A 14,263-nucleotide genomic window follows, 5' to 3' on the forward strand; every position below is an offset into this window, starting at 1 on the left:
TAATCCCAGCACTTTCGGTGGTAGAGGCAGGAGGATCGCTTGAACCAAAGAAGGCTGCAGTGAGCTATGATCACACCACTGCATTCTAGCCTGGGTGACAGAGTGAGACCCTGTCTCAGAAAAAAAAAAAATATCTTGTTTTAGTTTGTAATTATTTGACTATAGGGAAGTGAGACACTTCTTATTGATGGGTAAATCTCTCTCTCCACCAAGAATATCAATGCTTTACTGCCAGTATTTTTCCCCCCTTGGTATTTTAACAGGTATTGAGCTTCTCTGTGAAGAAGGTAAAGTGACATGGAGGTGTGAAAATGTCAGTGATGACAAAAGCATTAGGGATGTGTGTGTGTGTGTGTGTGTGTATGTGTGTGTGTGCCCAAATGATTTATGTTTGGAAGAAGTGGTTAATGGACAATGTCCTGTTACCATCTTTAACTTTGTGCAAAGTAAAAAAATTCCTTTTTATTCCTCAAAAGATTAAACATAGTTTAGAATAGGCAAATCCATAAAGGCAGAAAGTAGACTGGGGTTGCTAAAGGTTGTGGGAAGGAGGGAATGGGGAGTGACTGCTAATGGGTATAGGGTTTCATTTTTGGCATGATGAAAATGTTCTGGAATTAGACAGTGGTAATGATTGCACAACTTTGTGAATGTACTAGAAAACCACTAAATTATACACTTTAAAAGGGTGAATTTTATGGTATGTGAATTATATCTCAATAAACCCACTATTTAAAAAAGTCAATGTGCTTATTTTTCAAATACACAGATGATATTTCCCTTTGAATAAAAAGGACAAGATGTTTTAAATTATTTTCTCAAGGCAGGAAGAATAGAGGACTCTAGCCTTACTGATCCAATACTAATTCAAGGCTAATGGGCACAGAGTTTGTATTTGGGGTGCTGAAAATTTTCTGGAATGCGATGATGATGATGGTTGTGTAGCCTTGTGACTATACTGAACTCCAGTAAAGTGTACACTTTAAAATGATGAATTTTATGGTATATGAATGGTTAAATCTCAGCTTTTAAAAAGTGAAATAAAAAGTTAGGTACAGATGCTCCTCAGCTTATGATGAGGTTATATCCCAATAAACCCATCAAAAGTTGAAAATATCCTGTCAAAAATGCATATAATACCCCAATAAACCCATTGTAAAGTCATAAAATTATTAAGTCAAGCCATCATTAAGTCAGGGGCTGTCTGTATATTTACATAAAAATTTGTATACATGAATGTTCATAACAGCATTATTTATAATAGACTCCAGACAACCCAAATGTCTATCAACTGATGAAAGAATAAGGTGTGAGATACTCATACAATGGAAAATTGCTCGGCAGTAAAAAGGAATGAAATACTGATACATGCTACGACAAGGATGAACCTTGAAAACATGCTAAGAGAAAGAAATATAATGGCCCAAAAGACTACGTTATATTACACCATTTATGTGAAATGTCTAGAATAGTCAAATTTGTAGAGATAGAAAGTAAATTAAACAGCTTTATTGAGCTCTGGGTTGCTCTGGGTGAAGAGAAAAATGGGGAATGACTATTTGGTAGGGGCTCCTTTTAGAGGTGATGAAAATGTTCTCAAGTTCAGCAGTGATGATAATTCACCTTGTAAATATAATAAAAATCATTGAATTGTCCACTTTATTTATTTATTTATTTAGACAGAGTCTTTCTCTGTTGCCCAGGCTGGAGTGCAGTGGCATAATCTCAGCTCACGTAACCTCCACCTCCCAGGTTCAAGTGGTTCTCCTGCTTCAGCCCTCCTTGTGAGTGGCTGGAATTACAGTTATGTGCCACCATGCCTGGCTAATTTTTGTATTTTTATTAAAGACAAGGTTTCCCCATGTTGACCAAGTGGGTCTTGAACTCCTGACCTCAGGTGATCCGCCTGCCTTGGCCTCTCAGAGTGCTGGGATTACAGGTGTGAGCCACTGCACCCAGCCAAATTGTCCTCTTTAAATGGGTGAATTATATGGTATGTGAATTACTTCTCAATAAAGCTGTTTAAAAATGAAAAAAATTACTGACAAATAGTTAAAAAATGTTGAGACACAGGTTGAAGAGAGACAAATGGATGGTGGAAGATGGCCTCTGCTAATATGATGTAAAAAAAGAAATCCTTGATCTTTGAGGAATTGCCACACTGTCTTCCACAATGATCTAGAACCAGAAATACCATTTGATCCTGCACTCCCATTACTGGGTATATATCCAAAGGAATATAAATCTTTCTGTTATAAAGACACATGTGTGCCTATGTTCACTGCAGCACTATGCACAATGGCAAAGACATGGAATCAACCCAATGCCCATCAATGATAGACTGTATAAAGAAAATGTGGTACATATACACCACGGAATATTATACAGCCAAAAAGGAATGAGATCATGTCCTTTACAGGGGCATGGATGGAGCTGGAAGCCATTGTCCTCAGCAAACTAACACAGGAATAGAAAACCAAACACTGCATGTTCCCACTTATAAGTGGGAGCTGAACAATGAGAACACATGGACACAGGGAGGGGAACGACACACACTGGGGCCTGTCAGTGGGGTGGCAGGACAGAGAGCATCAGGATCAATAGCTAATGCATGTGGGGCTTAATACCTAGGTGATGGGTTGACAGGTGCAGCAAACCACCATGACACACGTTTACCTGTGTAATAAACCTGTACGTCCTGCACATGTAGCCCAGAACTTAAAACAAAATTAAATTAAATTTACAAAAAGAAAAAAAAAAGCCCTCTTTTTTCTTCCCAAGCTTTTCTCAATTATAGCCAGCATTTACCTATTTCTTGAATCTATAATGATTCCTTTAACACTTTTCTAGATCTTGAGTTATTTGTTCAAATTATTTGTCTCCTCTCCAAGACTCATTGTTCTGTACTTGTACACATTGCAAATACTATGCTTACTTGCAGAGTTTATGAAATTGCATGCATTTTTTGCTCAATGTTACGATGTATTATGTTACAATGAAGAGTTTAATGCCATCTTTAAATGCTTACTTTTGCCTTGTACCCTTTTAAAAATATAAAAGTGCTAGATTAAGCATTCATGCCAGTTACCACAATTGTTGATTCTGCCAGAAGAGCATTCACCAGTAGGCACTGGTTCTTGTTACCTAACTCCTTCCCTGTGAAAATTATGTCTCCCTAGTAACTAGGTTGTTTTGGCCATTGTTTTGATTTTAACAGCCCTGGGAGTGGAATCTTGTCAAATGTTTTAAATTATAGCACTTCCGAATTCATTCAACAAACATTTATTGACTACCTACTATTGGCCAGATACTATTTTGTTGTTTTTTTAAATCAACGTTAAAGAACTCTAGCTGGTTAATTGAGCATGATTTTTCTCTTAAAGATACCAGTAACAGCAATTCAAAGATGTGAATGGGATTAATTCAGGGAGGGCTGTTGCTTCTGACAGATAAGTCAGTCTACCTGTTGTTGAATGACATGCAGAAAAGAACTTTGGTAGGAAGAAAGTGATTTGAGTAAATTTTTTTTGAATTTATAGAATGTTTTTGTTTTTCAGTATTTAAATGACATTTGATATTAAATCCTTACAAGAACATTGGGAGTCGGGCTGGGCAACCCTTTCCCCATGATTCTTCTGTGTATGAGGACATGGAAGTCAGGGAGGTTAGCTGATGTGCTTGCTCAGAGGTGCACAGGAACCCAGAAAGTCCATCTTATTTCATCTTACCCTCTAGGTAAAACATCTAGGATCAAACAAGACTGATAATACAGTCTCCTAACCTTTTCCAAACTATTTTAATCAAACTTGATTCTAATGTGAAGTTGTCTTTAATAAGGAAAGAATCCCACTTAGCTATTCGCTCAGCGAGGTCTGGGATTCTTTCTAATCTCTATATGTCAGCATATAATTTGAGCAAGGTTAAAAAGAAAACTAAACCTTTCCTCAATATCTGGAGATGGTGGAGTCTGTCTATTTGTCTGTAAGAGATAAAAAGGTAAAGTGTACCCCTGTTTTGGTGAGGAAAGTTCAGAAACAACTGTGTTTTGTTTATGAAAACTTCGGAATACTTATCTTTGGCTAAATATCAAATATAAAAAATCCATAAAAAGTTATCCTATGATAATTTTTGCTGGCCTCACGTTATGGCCCATGCCTATAATCCCAGAACTTTAGGAGGCTGAGGCAGGAGGATCACTTGAGGTCAGGAGTTCGAGATCAGCCTGGCCAACATGGTGAAATCCCATCTTTGCTAAAAATACAAAAATTAGCTGGACATGGTGGCATGCTCCTGTAATCCCAGATATTTGGGAAGGTGAGGCAAGAGAATCGCTTGAACCCAGGAGGCAAAGATTACAGTGAGCTGTGATTGCATTACCATATTCCAGCCTGGGCGACAGAGCAATACTGTCTCAAAAAAAAAAATTGATAATTTTTGTAAAATTATACATAGTAAAAATAAAAGGATCAGATTTTCCATCTGTTGCAAAAATTTTATAGCCTTAAATATTGTGCAAATGCATGGTGGCTCATGCCTGTAATCCCAGCACTTTGGGAGGCCGAGGCAGGTGGATCACCTGAGGTCAGGAGTTTGAGACCAGCCTGGTCAACGTGACAAAACTCTGTCTCTACTAAAAATATAAAAATTAGCCAGGCATGGTGGCAGGCACCTGTAATCCCAGCTCCTTGGGAGGCTGAGGCAGGAGAATCACCTGAACCCCGGAGGCAGAGGTTGCAGTGATCTGACATCATGCTACTGCACTCCAGCCTGGGCTACAAGAGTGAGACTCCATCTCAAAAACAAAAACAAAAACAAATTAATTAAAAAATGTATATTGCCCAAATGTGTATAAATGCTGTATTTGGAGTCATTTTCATGAGTACTCATTGAGTACTCATTGAGTACTCATTGTTTTCCGAGAACTATTAGAAATTGTAAGTATTAACTTATTTAATCTCACACACTGTGAGGTGAACTCCATATAACATAACATAACATAACATAACATAACATAACATAAAATAACATAACATAACATAATGTGGTATGACATGGTATGATGTGACATAACATACCCCCATCTTATAGATTAGGAAACTGAGGCACAGAGTGAATTAGTTTCTTTTTTTGTTTTGTTTTGTTTTTTTGAGATGGAGTCTTACTCTGTTGCACAGGATGGAGTGCAATGGTGCGATCTCAGCTCACTGCAACCTCCACCTCCTGGGTTCAAGTGATTCTCCTGCCTCAGCCTCCCGAGTAGCTGGGATTACAGGTGCCCGCCACCATGCCCAGCTAATTTTTGTATTTTTAGTAGAGACAGGGTTTCGCCAGGTTGGCCAGGCTGGTCTTGAACTCCTAACCTCAGATGATGCACCCGCCTCACTCTCCCAAAGTGCTGGGATTACAGGCGTGAGTCACCATGCCTGGCTGAGAATCAGTTTCTTGATCAAAGTGTTTTTTAAGGAATAAGGGCAAGATTTGAACCCATGCATTTAAGCACTATCCTCTTCTATCTTAGGTTAATGCTCTTGTGCTAAGCAAGGTTCTATCTGAGTCCCTTCAGAATTCATAGGTTGAAATCCCAACCTCCAAGGTGATGGTATTAGGAGGTGAGGCCTTTGAGAAGTGATTAGGTCATGAGGGTGGAGCCCTAGCGTATGGCATTAGTGCCCTTATAAAAGAGACCTTAGAAAACTCACTTACCCCTTCCACCATATGAGGTCACAGCAAGAAGACAGCTGTCTGCAAACCAGAAGAGGTCCCTCACCACACACCAGGGTCTCACTCCATTGCCCAAGCTGGGTGCAGTGGTGTGATCTCGGCTTACTGCAGCCTCAACCTCCCTGGGTTCAGGTGATCCTCCCACCTCAGCCTCCCAAGTAGCTGGGACCACAGGTACATACCACCATGCCCAGCTAATTTTTGTATTTTTTGTAGAGATGTGTTTTCACCAGGTTGCTCAGGCTGGTCTCAAACTCCTGGTCTCAAGTGATCCTTCCGCCTCAGCCTCCCAAAGTGCTGGGATTACAGGCATGAGCCATGTGCCTGGCCGGATCTGCTGGTATCTTAATCTTGGACTTCACAGCCTCTAGAACTGTGAGAAACAGATGCCTGTAGTTTTAGCCACCCAGTCTATGGTATTGTTATAGCAGCCCAAATAGACTAAGACATGTTCTTAGTTCAGATACCAGCAGCTCTCCCACATTTATCAAAAGCAAGTAGTGAGTTCACCAACACTAGGACCTTGGGCAAAGTTTGAAGTCTTTATTTAACATCTTTCCATTTCCCTGTACATATCTGTCATCCCCTTCTTTTGTCTCTGTCCACCATTTTCCCTCCTCTCATGGGCTGTGGCTCTGGTGTCTGGGGCTCCTAAGACCTATCATGGAACTCCATCCAGGGCAGCCCTTCTGTCTAACTGACCTGTTCCTTCTTTTTTCCAAATCTAAACTGCCTCCACTGTGCCCCAGCTATTCTGAGATAAGCTCAGTCGTATTTTATGTCTAAATAGAAACCTGTTGATTAGGCCAGAGCACAAAATCTGGCCAGGATTTGAGGGTGAATGAGAACAATGACTTCTAAGGTAGCTTGCCTTTTGCCTGATTCCAACCCAGCAAACAATGTAGGGAATAGACAAGACATCAAGAATGCAAAGGAGTGGCCATGACTATCCATTACCTTCCCAGTTCCCTATGTAGTGAAATTCAGTGGAACTTCCTAACTACAGTGAAACAATGCTAGGTTAGAAGAGCTGGAGATGTGGGTTCACTGCCTTTAGTATGCACAGTAGAGAAAGGAGGCACATCATAACCTGTCAGGGAATGCCTGCTTCTCCACAGTTACTTAACACTATGTTCTTATGTTCTTAGTTTTTGGGTCCACAGAGGAATTTACCATAAAGCTAATAACATTTCAGCTTCAGGACTCCTCACTTCCCCAGGCCTTTTTGAGTGGTGGCAGTTGCTTGGAGTTGTAAGTTATTCCAGGTGAGGAGGGGAAGCCAGCAGGCAATTAGAAAACAGAACTGTATAGGCATTTCTGTTAAATTTCCTGGAGTCCTCAGAAGAAAGAGACTTACTGATTTCTTTTCTCATTCTAAATTAACAATCAGTTTCATGCCTAATTTATATTTGTGGTTTAATTTATTTATGTATTTATTTTTTTGAAGTGGCTCGTAACTGCATATGCACCAGGCCCCACTCCTGAGGTCCACCTGCCCCTTATTATCCTAGCTGGATTACAAAGGAATATAATTTGTTGGAAAAAGATTTGGGGGCTAGCAGTCTGTGCTGCATATTCTGTTTGCCCCTCCAGACCTACTCTCCACCCTTCTCTCCCTGGTCTGTAGCCCAGGGGGTTACTCTCTGTGGATGCTTCCCTGGCTCCCTTGCTATCACTTGGAGTCCATCAGTGAGATCATCTGCAGGGGATGGGAGGACTGGAGAAGAGTGTTGATTTCTCTGACAATGGATTGGCAGCAGGGTGGGCCTCATGTGTATGCAAACTGTGGAGTCAGTAGGACCCCATTCTTAAGAAGGGCCCTGTACTTGGTTTAATGCTTTTCTTTCACTGTCTTAAAATTCTTAATTTAATTTTTTTTTAAAAATTTCAACTGTTATTTTAGATTTAGGGGGTACACATACAGGTTCATTATAAGGGTATATTGCGTGATGCTGAGGTATGTCATTTTATCTTTGAATGTGTGTTTTGTAAGTGAAATCAAAGGGAAAGTGGAGCATATATGTGAACAGAGGGGTTACATGCAATATATGTGTCTGCAATTTCCAGTTGCTCTGCTTGAATATAGTATTTACGGCGTCCCCATGATCATAGAATTCCTATGTACCCATACACTACATATAGGAATTCAGGGAGACTCAAAGCAAGTACAAGGTACAACTGACAAAACCCCGAGATGTCATGCTTTCTATTTCAACCACAACTTGCTTAAAATTCAGACAAAAGGCAATGCAATTTGAGAAACACATACAACCAAGGAGCCTCATCATATCATTTCTTACTCATGTTACTTCTGTTACTTCCTAACCACTTACACTAAAAATGATGTCATAGAAGGAAAGGGGAAGACAGGGCAAGCCATAGTTCCTTTTCCTTTCAGTCCTTCCTTCCTCATCCGTAAGCTGAAAGTAGAGTATTGGAATACTGTATGAGTATAAGAAAGTGAAATGAAACACTCAAGTTAGTTTTGTGCACTATTTCCACTGTTCCAGTAGGAACAAAATATGTATATATGTACAAACTATGAAATATAAGTGTATAATTTTCATGATTCTTTATGAGAGTTAAATGCCCTTATAATGGCATTTAAAATTGGCATTGCACAAGATAAATGGTAAAATTCAGGCTAATAATTTAAAATTGTAATGTTTTCTCTTTTTTAAAAATTTTTTCCGCCAGCAGTTTCAATGTTTTCTTTATTTAGAATAGTGTTAGATACAAAATTTTAGAAACATGACAAGTTGAGGAACGAGAAAGAGACTGCAGAAGGAAAGCAAAACTTTATACTTTAGTACCTTTACCACACTTTTTTCTTGCTTTTTTTCAACTTGCACTGGGCTGCTCAAATTATGTAGTGGGCTTTGGTTAATAGTGACACTGTCTTCCACCGAAGTCCACAATTCCTGATGGGTGGCCCTGTCCTGCAACTACAGGTCTCCCTGGGCTCCAGGGATTGCCCCTTTTTCCTTTGTTCTTCAAGCCTACTCCTGGTAGCACTCCATACTGTGCTACCCTGAGGGTAGGTGGGGCATGGGGGGCGTCACCAGAGAAGGGAAGTAGATTTCACCTTCCCCTGTTATTTTCCTTTAACCTCTGTCCACATTTGTGTAAGTCATTCTTTCTTTAGTCTTTCTTTTATACTCTTCTGTTTGTTTATATATATTTTATTACGGACAATTTCAAACATAAATAGAGAATAGTATAACGGACGTCCACGTACCCAGTATCTAGCTTCAACAATAATTCTTTTACCCCTTTGGAGTGTGCCATTTGCTTCCTGCTGGGATCTTGGCTGATAGAAGGCCTTCTTATGCGTTTTGGCTATTCATCATACCCCCATCTTCAACAGGGAGCAGCAACTTGACAGCTTGTTTCTAAAAAGAAATTAATGAACATTGACCCACAGATTAAAATGGCAGAAGTAGCCTTAAACATATTCCCTGCCTGGTCAGTGAAGCTTGGTTCCCTAACTTCCTCCTGGGCATCAAAGCTCATCTCAAACTATGCTTTGTTTTGTATACAAAGCTACAAAAAGAGGGATGCTTGGTACCCTCTAAAGTAAGTGAATCACATTAATCAACAGCATTTATTCCCACCAATTGATAAATGCTTTATCTTTTCACTTGTAGGAGAAAAGGAAACATGTAGGAAGAATTATTTTTTGTGTGTGAGGAGGTCCTCTTTGTGAGAGGAATGATCACATGGTCATAGATCAGCAACATATTTGTCTTCCTCAATTTCATGAAAATAATTTTGTCATTGATGAGATTTGCTAGTAAAGCAGAAAGGTCATATCTACAAGGATAGATTCACTTTTAGTATGAGACCCTCACCACTTGTCTCATCAAAAATAATCATTTCGGGTTTAGTCTTTTTCCTAGTAAACATAATAAAAGTAATATACTATTCTATAAATAGGCATTTGGAATTAGTCTCTTTTTCATCATATCCCATCAAGGATACCACAGAATTGTCCAAATCAATAGGAAAATAGAGAAGGAAGGGGTTGGGGAAAGAACTAATATTTTTTTATTTGAGACGGAGTCTTGCTTTGTCACCCAGGCTGGAGTGCAGTGGCCCGATCTTGGCTCACTGCAACCTCCATCTCCTGGGTTGAAGCAAGTCGCCTGCCTCAGCCTCCTGAGTAGCTGGAATTACAGGCATGCACCACCACGCCTGGCTAATTTTTTTGTATTTTTAGTAGAGACAGGGTTTCACCATATTGGCCAGGCTGGTCTCAAACTCCTGACTTTGTGATCCTCCCACCTTGGCCTCCCAAAGTGCTGGGATTACAGGCATGAGCCACCTTGCTTGGCCAGAACTAATATTTATTGAATGGCTTTTTTGTGTTATAAATATTTATTGTCAATTTAATCCTCACAGTAATCCTAGGAGGTAGATGTTATTATTCCTGCATTATAGAGGAAGAAGGTGAAGCTCAAGGAGGTTAAATTGCTCCAAAGTCTACAGCTACATGATAATTACAACAACCACTATTTATGTTTTGCAGAGCTTGACCTTATGCAAAGCACTTTAGATACATTAGGAAATTTTATCCTCTGTAGTAAATCACATTATGTCCATAATACAGATGAGGTGAGTGAAGCATCTTGTCCAGGGGCACGTAGATATTAACTGGCAGTGTCAGAATTCTGAGTCAATTCTGTCTGACTCAAATCCTTGCTATTCTCACTTCCCTCTGCTGGTTCCCAAGGGAGATGAGTACAATTTCTGTTACAATTTCTTTTTCCGTCTTGAACTTCTCTTCCCTTTTGCCAATGTTCATTCAATCATTCTGATCTTTCTCTTTGATAAAGGACACAAAAGCAAATGTGAGTAGACAGCTCCTTTGTCATCATATTACATTGTACAGTCAATGTCAACAGTGGGCCTGTTCTTTCTTTGATTGTTTTCTTGTCTAATGTTTAATTTTCTCTGTTCATTGTCTCCAGATATTTTCACACTTGCAGTCCTAAAATATCTTAAAAAGTAACTTAAAAAGTCCTTAAAAAGGACTAAAGAAGTCCTTAAAATATCTCAAAAAGTAATATGCTCTTCACTATATTTTAAAATTGATGTATAAAATTTTTATCATGGGTAAAAGAGTTGTATATACATACACATAATAATTTCTGATATAACTAAAGACATTTAAAAAATAAATGGTCACATTATTAGTTGATATCTGTACAGTGAGATCTAAATAGTATAGCAATTTGGTGCCTTATCCTGCTCTCCAATTTATTTTTTATTGTATATATTTATGGTATATAGCATGATGTTTGCACATACATATATCCAGTGAAATGATTACTACAGTCAAACAAATTAACATATCCATCACCTTCCATAGTTACCTTTCGTGTGTGTCTGTTTGTTTGTATGTGTGTTGTGTGCCTGATAGGAGCACCTAAATTCAACTCTTAACAAATTCTCAGTGTATAATATTAAGTATAGCCCTCAGGCTATCCATTATATACTTTTAAAATATACATCATAAAGTTCTTTACCTGCAGGACATTTCTTTTGTTTATTTACTCGTTGGAATTATATTTCCATTCCACTTCCTATTATTTTTTCTACTTTAAAGAATTTCATAAGTACATACTTCTCTACAACAAAAATATGTAAAAAAATGGAAATAATTTAAAATTTCCTGTGACTATTCAATTCTGTTAGAAAATTCTACATGATTTCTTAAAACAACATAAATATATTACAAATATTGATTGGTAATTACTAAACATAAAATGTAAGACTGCATTGGAATTGCAGTTCTTACTGAGATGGGTAGTATTTTCCCCCCATATACCCATGGTAAATATACCAGGAATAGCATCAGTGCTATGATTTGGTTGCTATAGGTGCTGAGAAGCTTTTCAACTAAATAAGTAAATGGGAATGAGAGTTTCATTATGGCAATGGGGCTCAGTTCTTTGAATTCTTCTTCAGTTACATACCAAAAATTACATGGTAATCTGTCATCAAGATGGTTTTTAGTGATCTCTCCTCTGTGGACTTGATTAGATGTCTTTCACTTTGGTGAAAAGCAGATAATTAGAATCCATCTAACTTGCAACAGGATTAATTATCCCATTACTGCAATCATTTTTTCCCCTTTCTTGAGTGTTCTAGAGGTTTTTGCACCTGAGAAAATGCATTCGTAGGCTTGGGATGAGTGTGAGGTACGCCTTTCTATATTATCAAGTGATAAAAGCAAGATGATTGGGCAGGGGAGATAGGAAAGGAGAACAGCCCGATGACTTGACCACAGGACAAGCTTATCAGAAAACATATTCCTTTGAAACAATCCATGCCCACTTACCCCTTAGGAAGACTCTACATACCTTCCCTCCGCTGCCTGAAGACTGCTGATCTGTAGGCTTCACTCACTTGGTGCTATAGCACCTTGGCACTGTAGATAAATGTTGAGGCTGATCTCCTACATTGTCCTGTGGAATGACATTTTTTCTACTCCCATTTTTAGCACATATTTTCTTAAACTTTCAACTCTTTCAAAAGCTTCTTTAGTTAGCCTTGTGTGGTGATGTGTGCCTATAGTCCCAGCTACGATGGAAGCTGAGGCAGGAATGATCACTTGAGTCCAGGAGGTCGAGGCTACAGTAAGCCATGATAATGTTACTGCACTCCAGCCTGGGTAACAGAGTGAGACCCTGTCTCAAGAAATCAAGTAAAATAAAATAAAATAAAAATAAAGTTTCTTTGGGGCACTGTAAATAAAACAGCAACATTTGTGCACAGATGTTTTATAATCCTGGCCAATTCATTTTAAAAAAGAAATAAAAAGAGAAAGAAATAAGGAGAGAAAGGATGAAGAAGAAAGAAAAAGAAAGACCATAAGGAGTAAAGAAAGAAAGAAAGAAAGATCACAAATACTCTTGAAGATAGAGAGGAGATTTTAAGTTACAAAAGGCTGATTCTGTATGGAGGGGCTGCACATGGTATATCAGGCATGTGGGGATTCAGTTTTCTCTTTCCATGCGTATGCAGACATTGACTGGTTACCTCTGTTTCTTGCTTCCCTCAGCAAGAGTACCCCCCAGCTCATTCCCAATTATCTGACTTTTGTGACTGAGCCCATGTCAGCTCCATGAACAAGACCTGATTGTTAACCTAGGCCAATCAGTATATCCCATACTCCTGGCTATAGGAATTGATTGGTTCAATTAAGCAAATAGTCCAGTCGCAGAGATTATGCTTATGCTTCTGTGGAGAAAGAAAGCATACAAGCATTACATATATCTGTTATTGGCAGAGATGTTTTCTTTGCTGCTGGACATGAATGTGGAGATATAGCACCAGAAGCCTCTGGTAGCCATCTTGCAACCATAAAGGCAAAAGTGTCTTAAATTTTTTTTGGTTTTAAATTTGTGTGGGTACATAGTAGGTGTATATATTTATAGGATACTTGAGATGTTTTGATATAGGCATACAATGTGAAACAAGCATATCGTGGAGAATGGGGTATGCATCCTTTCAAGCATTTATCCTTTTAGTTACAAATAGTCCAATTACATTATCTAAGTGATCCAACGCTATTGGTTTCTACTACGATTTTTTTTTTCCCATCTTGAGCTTCTCAGCATTCCTGGCAGGACCAAGAAAGAAAGAAACTGCATGCCAGTCATGGTCATTTGACCAAATCAACCTCTATCTGATCCAGATAAGTCCCCAAATACTCTGTTATGTGAACCAATGAAATTTCCTTATTGTTTTTCAGTTTTAATGGGATTTCAGTGACTTGCAGAAAGAATGATAAATTATGTAAAAAGTAATAATATAGTCACTCACTGTAATCAGAATATCTCTGCATTTAGTTTTACTCTTTTTTTTTTTCTGCACATATTGGGATTCACAGACACATGTTTTGAAGAAAGCATACCATTGCTTAAAAACAATGAAAAGCCACAGATCTAAAAAGAAAACAGAAAAGAAAAGCTATAGACCTAGATCTTGATTCATGTCAGGAAAGATACTGGTGTTTATGGGGGTCAATATACAGCACCCTTCTTTTCTCTACCTCATCTCCAAAGCCACTGAGATCTAGATCAAAATGTGAGTATTCTTCTGATGGAGCTGCTGTAGTCATGGTGAGCTTCCTAATACTTCAGACCTAGCTGGACTTTCTCACCCAGCCACAGGCAGCACTGAGCCAGCACAGGCCTGTTCTTGGGAAACTAATGATAAGGGTGCATAAACAAATGAAGACTCCATAGACAGGCTGACTTTTAAGAGAAGAGAGAAAGGAGGGGCATGGCTACAGTACCAGTGTCTTATCTCAGCCAGTATGTCAATCCTCTTACCCAGAATGAGATAAGAATAGGCAGGCGCTGAGAGTCAAGAAAGCAAATGTACAAAAATATGTAAAGAGAATTGTGGCAAATACTAGAAAGGAAACAAACAAGGCCTTGTGAGAAAATAACTGGGCAGGGCTGTTTTAAAAGAGGTAGCCCGGCAAGGCTCTATGAGAGGACATTTAAACTGAAGCCCGAAGGATGAAAAG

General features: G+C 38.8%; 1 long non-coding RNA gene across 1 annotated transcript in view; it reads right to left on the bottom strand.

Moving 5' to 3' along the window:
* The window catches only part of LOC105475480 (uncharacterized), a 45,947-nt gene extending 33,492 nt beyond the window's left edge, over positions 1-12,455 (bottom strand). The window contains exons 1-2 of the long non-coding RNA XR_983376.2: positions 12,087-12,455; positions 8,960-9,113 (exon numbers count right to left, since the gene is read on the bottom strand). This is a non-coding gene — a long non-coding RNA (uncharacterized lncRNA). The remainder of the gene's footprint in view (positions 1-8,959; positions 9,114-12,086) is intronic.
* Between the last annotated feature and the right edge of the window lie 1,808 nt (positions 12,456-14,263).

This window comes from Macaca nemestrina, chromosome 4 (assembly GCF_043159975.1).
Source record: "Macaca nemestrina isolate mMacNem1 chromosome 4, mMacNem.hap1, whole genome shotgun sequence".
In the NCBI taxonomy this organism is placed as follows: domain Eukaryota; kingdom Metazoa; phylum Chordata; class Mammalia; order Primates; family Cercopithecidae; genus Macaca; species Macaca nemestrina.